The 7,345-nt window shown below is 43.9% G+C and overlaps 1 pseudogene; it reads left to right on the forward strand.

Moving 5' to 3' along the window:
- Positions 1-541, forward strand: LOC138987894 (protein FAM78B pseudogene; annotated as a pseudogene).
- Positions 542-7,345: the final 6,804 nt, after the last annotated feature.

Genomic DNA, 7,345 nt, shown 5'->3' on the forward strand with positions numbered 1-7,345 from the left:
CCGGCGCCGGGCGGCAGGATGGGCTGTATCCAAAGCATTACCTGCAAGGCGCGGATCCGGCGCGAGAACATCGTCGTGTACGATGTGTGCGCCACCATCGACCAGTGCCCCACGCGCATCGAGGAGACCTCGCCCATCGTCCTGCGCTACAAGACCCCCTACTTCAAAGCTTCAGCCCGCGTGGTCATGCCCCCCATCCCCCGCCACGAGACCTGGGTGGTGGGCTGGATCCAGGCGTGCAACCAGATGGAGTTCTTCAACACCTACAGCGACCTGGGCATGTGTGAACGTGGGGGGGACTGGCCCATCCTTGTTTGGACGCCACCCCACCGCACAGCCGATGCCACAGAACAACCTCCCGCAGAGGCTTCCCTGCAGAAAAGCCCCCGCAGGAAACTTTCTCCACATGGGTAGTCGAGCTGAGAGGCTTCTGAGATGGAAGGGAGGACCGGAGCCGGGAACTCCAAAGTGGTCTCTCTGCAGCCAAGGCAAACATCCTCCTGCCCGAGCCAGTGCCGGCTCCTCTCAGATGTCTCTGGAAGAGTTCATCTTTTCAGGACCTAAATCCCACTGGGAACCTAGACCATCTGGCTACTAGTGGGGTTGCTAAATCACTGTTGAAAAGACTTTCAGAAATGGACCTGATGCATAATTAGATGGAGAGTTGGACCCAGAGCAAGGCTGACAGAGAGGGGTCTTGCAGATGTAGTGCCAAGGGCCCCTCTCTCCTGCAGAAACCCCAGGCCTCACCGCCGAATGGAAGGAGAGAATTTGTCCGCATGAGAAGAAGTTTTCATGGAAACTGTCAACCTTAGGATCTGTGCCCAGTTACCTTTCCACCAAGTGGCCAATGGTCTTTCACCAAATAGTGGCGTGGATCCCACATTAAGGCTGAGACATGGGTACAGCCCTCATGGAGGATTGTTTGTATCTACTTGGAATTGAAGATGGTTTCCTCTCCACTCACAGAGGCCATAGTTTCTGCAGTTTGTATCAATGCCTTCAGACTTGGGATTAAGGAGTCACAGGCCAGGTACCCCTACCATCGGACAAACAACCACTACTGAGCCGAGAAGAGTGGGAGTGCTTCTGGATGAGAACACAGGCATGTTTGTGTGGTTATTCTGAGAAAGAAATCCCCTACTTGGATGCCAAGAGGTTTTTTTCAAGATTTACCCTCAGCATCTGGTGCCTCCTGAAACGTCTGGTTGTCAGAATTGGTATCTAGAGTTACATGCCAGTGTCTGCGTCCACGAGAAGGAAAAGCACCTTGGAGTGTTGTCATGCCATCTTGAAAGAACAAAGACATTGAAAAAGTATTCTCCTAGAAATATCTCTGGTTAAATGGAAGCAGAGTAGCCAGAGAGAAAGAAGTGGGTGGGATGGTCAGGCTGTTTTCACTGGGACAGGTCAAGGGCTAAGTATATATCAACAGTTCAAGAGCGCAGACCAGTTTACAAGGTAGCAACGAACTCTCGAACTGTTTCAAGTCTACATGCAGTTGTTTCCAGTCTCAAGTGTTCATTTTCTTCAGATGCATCCCTGTTTGTCAACAGTGGGATATTTACATGACCCAGGATAGAACTGAGGTGGGTCTCCCTGACAGAAATCACTTTTCATAGGAGCTCAAAATTCCAGTACCAGGCCACTCCATTTAACTTCTAAACATTCCCAACGGGCTTCTATGTATGCTTAAAATGAATGTATTTTTACTATTTCTTATGTCCATAAGCTCAAGCTTGTTAGCTGTGTTACGGAAATGTTCTATATTCTTGCCAAGTTTTATCTGCTCAGTCTATCAATGATTGAGAAAGTGTGTTGAAATTTCTCTCTCGCTTGTGTATTCATGACTCTTCCTGCAGGGCTGTCCACTGTCGTTTTATACATTTTGAGCCTGAAAAAAATAAAATAAAACATAACACAAATGAATTTATATACAAAACAGAAACAGACTCATAGAAAACATATTTACAGTTAACATGTCAGAAAATAGAGGAGGAAAGGGAAAATTAGGCGTATAGGATTAACTGATGCAAACTACTGTACAGTACATAGGGATCAAGACCATCCCCATGGAAAAGAAATGCAAAAAAGCAAAATGGCTGTCTGGAGAAGCCTTACAAATAGCTGTGACAAGAAGAGAAGTGAAAAGCAAAGGAGAAAAGGAAAGATATACCCATATGAATGCAGAGTTTCAAAGAATAGCAAAGAGAGATAAGAAAGCCTTCCTCAGTGATCAGTGCAAAAATTAGAGGAAAACAATAGAATGGGAAAGACTAGAGATTTCTTCAAGAATTAGAGATAGCAAGGGAACATTTCATGTAAAGATGGGCTCAATAATGGACAGAAATGGTATGGACCTAAAAGAAGCAGAAGATATTAAGAAGAGGTGGCAAGAATACACAGAAGAACTGTACTGTACAGTTCTTCACGACCCAGATAATCATGAAGGTGTGATCACTCATCTAGACTCAGACATCCTGGAATGTGAAGTCAAGTGGGCCTTAGGAAGAATCTCTACAAACAAAACAGGTGGAGGTGATGGAATTCCAGTTCAGTTATTTCAAGTCCTAAAAATTGATGCTGTGAAAGTGCTGCACTCAATATGCCAGCAAATTTGGAAAACTCAGCAGTGGCCACAGGACTGGAAAAGGTCAGTTTTCATGCCAATTCAAAAGAAAGGCAATGCCAAAGAATGCTCCAACTACTGCACAATTGCACTCATCTCACACGCTAGTAAAGTAATGCTCAAAATTCTCCAAGCCAGGCGTCAGGAATACGTGAACCGTGAACTTCCAGATATTCAAGCTGGTTTTATAGAAAAGGTAGAGGAACCAGAGATCAAATTGCCAACATCCACTGGATCATCGAAAAAGCAAGAGAGTCCTGAAAAACATTTATTTCTGCTTAATTGACTTTGCAAAGACTTTGATTGTGTGGATCACAATAAACTGTGGAAAATTCTGAAAGAGATGGGAATACCAGACCACCTGATCCGCCTCTTGAGAAACCTGTATGCAGGTCAGGAAGCAACAGCTAGGACTGGACATGGAACAACAGACTGGTTCCAAATAGGAAAAGGAGTATGTCAAGGCTGTATATTGTGTCCCTGTTTATTTAACTTATATGAAAGTACATCATGAGAAATGCTGGGTTGGAAGAAGCATAAGCTGGAATCAAGATCGCCAGGAGAAATATCAATAACCTCAGATATGCAGATGACACCACCCTTATGGCAGAAAGTGAAGAAGAACTAAAGAGCCTCTTGACGAAAGTGAAAGAGGAGAGTGAAAAAGTTGGCTTAAAGCTCAATATTCAGAAAACTAAGATGGCATCCGGTCTCATCAGTTCAGTTTAGTTGCTCAGTCATGTTTGAATCTTTGCAACCCCATGAATTGCTGCATGCCAGGCCTCTGTCCATCACCAACTCCCGGAGTTCACACAAACTCATGTCCATCCAGCCGGTGATGCCATCCAGCCATCTCATCCTCTGTCGTCCCCTTATCTTCCTGACCCCAATATCTCCCAGCATCAGGGTCTTTTCCAATGAGTCAACTCTTCGCATGAGGTGGCCAAAGTATTGGAGTTTCAGCTTTAGCATCAGTCCTACAAAAGAACACCCAGGACTGCTCTCCTTTAGAATGGACTGGTTAGATCTCCTTGCAGTCCAAGGGACTCTCAAGAGTCTTCTTCAACACCACAGTTGAAAAGCATCAATTCTTCAGTGCTCGGCTTTCTTCACAGTCCAACTCTCACATCCATACATGACCACTGGAAAAACCATAGTCTTGACTAGATGGACCTTTGTTGGTAAAGTAATGTCTCTGCTTTTTAATATGCTATCTAGGTTGGTCATAACTTTCCTTCCATGGAGTAAGCATCTTTAAATTTCATGGCTGCAATCACCATCTGCAGTGAAATTGGAGTCCCAAAAAATAAAGTCTGACAGTTTCCACTGTTTCCCCATCTCTTTGCCATGAAGTGATGGGACCAGATGCCATGATTTTAGTTTTCTGAATGTTGAGCTTTAAGCTCACTTTTTCACTCTCCTCTTTCACTTTCATCATGAGGGTTTTTAGTTCCTCTTCACTTCCTGCCATAAGGGTGGTGTCATCTGCATATCTGAGATTGTTGATATTTCTCCAGATTCCAGATTGTGCTTCTTCCAGCCCAGAGCTTCTCATGATGTACTCTGCATATAAGTTAAATAAGCAGGGTGACAATATACAGCCTTGACGTACTCCTTTTCCTATTTGGAACCAGTCTGTTGTTCCATGTCCAGTTCTAACTGTTGCTTCTTGACCTGCTTACAGGTTTCTCAAGAGGCAGGTCAGGTGGTCTGGTATTCCCATCTCTTTCAGAATTTTCCACAGTTTATTGTGATCCACATAGTCATAGGCTTTGGCAAAGTCAATTAAGCAGAAATAGATGTTTTTCTGGAACTCTCTTGCTTTTTCGATGATCCAGTGGATGTTGGCAATTTGATCTCTGGTTCCTCTACCTTTTCTGTAAAAGCAGCTTGAACATCTGGAAGTTCACGGTTCACGTATTGCTGACGCCTGGCTTGGAGAATTTTGAGCATTACTTTACTAGCGTGTGAGACGAGTGCAATTGTGCAGTAGTTGGAGCATTCTTTGGCATTGCCTTTCTTTGGGATTGGCGTGAAAACTGACCTTTTCCAGTCCTATGGCCACTGCTGAGTTTTCCAAATTTGCTGGCATACTGAGTGCAGCACTATCCCAGCATCATCTTTCAGGATTTGAAATAGCTCAACTGGAATTCCATCACCTCCACTATCTTTGTTCGTAGTGATACTTTCTAAGGCCCACTTGACTTCACATTCCAGGATGTCTGGCTTTAGGTCAGTGATCACACCATTGTGATTATCTTGGTCATGAAGATCTTTTTTGCACAGGTCTTCTGTGTATTCTTGCCGTCTCTTCTTAATATCTTCCTCTTCTTTTAGGTCCATACCAGTTCTGTCCTTTATTGAGCCCATCTTTGCATGAAATGTTCCCTTGGTATCTCTAATTTTCTTTTTTTTTCCAATTTTCTTGAAGACAACTCTAGTCCTTCCTTTTCTGTTGTTTTCCTCTATTTCTTTGCATTGATCCCTGAGGAAGGCTTTCTTATCTCTCCTTGCTATTCCTTGGAACTTTGCATTCAGATGCTTATATCTTTCCTTTTCTCCTTTGCTTTTTACTTCTCTTCTTTTCATGGCTATTTGTAAGGCCTCCCCAGATAGCCATTTTGCTTTCTTGCATTTCTTTTCCATGGGGATGGTCTTGATCCCTTTCTCCTGTACAATGTCACGAACCTCTGTCCATAGTTCATCAGGCACTCTATCAGATGTAGTCCCTTAAATCTATTTCTCACTTCTACTGTATAGTCACAAGGGATTTGATTTAGGTCATACCTGAATGATCTAGTGGTTTTCCCCACTTTCTTCAATTTAAGTCTGAATTTGGCAATAAGGAGTTCACGATCTGAGCCACAGTCAGCTCCCGGTCTTATTTTTGCTGACTGTATAGAGCTTCTCCATCTTTGGCTGCAAAGAATATAATCAATCTGATTTCGGTGTTGACCATCTGGTGATGTCCATGTGTAGAGCCTTCTCTTGTGTTGTTGGAAGATGGTGTTTGCTATGACCAGTGCGTTCTCTTGGCAAAACTCCATTAGCCTTTGTCCTACTTCATTCCGTATTCCAAGGCCAAATTTGCCTGTTACCCCAGATGTTTCTTGACTTCTTACTTTTGCATTCCAGTGTCCTATAATGATAAGGGCAACTTTTTTGGGTGTTAGTTATAAAAGGTCTCATAGGTCTTCATAGAACCATTCAACTTCAGCTTCTTCAGTGTTACTGGTTGGGCTATAGGCTTGGATTACTGTGATATTGAATGGTTTGCCTTGGAAACGAACAGAGATCATTCTGTTGTTTTTGAGATTACATCCAAGTACTGCATTTCGGACTCTTTTGTTGACCATGATGGCTATTCCACTTTTAAGGGATTTCTGTCTGCAGTAGTAGATATAATGGTCATCTGAGTTAAATTCACCCATTCCAGTCCATTTTAGTTAGCTGATTCTTAGACTGTCGGCGTTCACTCTTGCCATCTCCTGTTTGACCACTTCCAATTTGCCTTGATTCATGGACCTAACATTACAGGTTTCTATGAAATATTGCTCTTTACAGCATCAGACCTTGCTTCTATCACCAGTAACATCCACAACTGTTTTTTTTTTTTTTTGCTTTGGCTCCATCCCTTTAATTTTTCTGGAGTTATTTCTCCACTGATCTCCAGTAGCATATTGGGCCCCTACTGACCTGGGGAATTCCTCTTTCAGTTTCTTGTATCATTTTGCCTTTTCGTACTGTTCATGTGGTTATCAAGGCAAGAATACTGAAGTGGTTTGCCATTCCCTTCTCTAGTGGACCACATTCTGTCAGACCTCTCCACCATGATTCACCCGTCTTGGGTGACCTCACCTGGCATGGCTTAGTTTCACTGGGTTAGACAAGGCTATGGTCTGTGTGATTAGATTGATTAGTAGTCTGTGATTATGGTTTCAGTGTGTCTGCCCTTTGATGCCCTCTTGCAACACCTACATTCTTACTTGGGTTTCTCTTACGTTGGACTTGGGGTATCTCTTCATGGCTGCTCCAGCAAAGCGCAGCCACTGCTCCTTACCTTGGATGAGGGATATCTCTTCACTGTTGCCCCTCCTGACCTTTAACGTGGAGTACCTCCTCTTGGTCCTCCTGTACCCACACAGCCACCGTTCCTTGGACGTGGGGTTGCTCACTTTATGGCAAATAGATGGGGAAACAGTGGAAACAGTGGCTGACTTTATTTTTTGAGCTCCAAAATCACTGCAGATGATGATTGCAGCCATAAAATTAAAAGACGCTTACTCTTTGGAAGGAAAGTTATGACTAACCTGCTGCTGCTGCTGCTAAATCACTTCAGTCGTGTCTGACTCTTTGTGACCCCATTGAAGGTAGCCCACCAGGCTCCCCCGTCCCTGGGATTCTCCAGGCAAGAACACTGGAGTGGGTTACCATTTCCTTCTCCAATGCATAAAAGTGAAAAATGAAAGTGAAGTCGCTCAGTCATTCCAACTCTTCGCGACCCCATGGACTGAAGCCTACCAGGCTCCTCCGTCCATGGGATTTTCCAGGCAAGAATACTGGAATGGGGTGCCATCGCCTTCTCTGATGACCAACCTAGACAGCATATTAAAAAGCAGAGACATTACTTTGCCAACAAAGGTCCATCTAGTCAAGGCTATGGTTTTTTCAGTAGTCATGTATGGATGTGAGAATTGACTATAAAGAAAGCTGAGT

Source organism: Bos mutus, chromosome 1, assembly GCF_027580195.1.
Source record: "Bos mutus isolate GX-2022 chromosome 1, NWIPB_WYAK_1.1, whole genome shotgun sequence".
Taxonomy (NCBI): Eukaryota; Metazoa; Chordata; class Mammalia; order Artiodactyla; family Bovidae; genus Bos; species Bos mutus.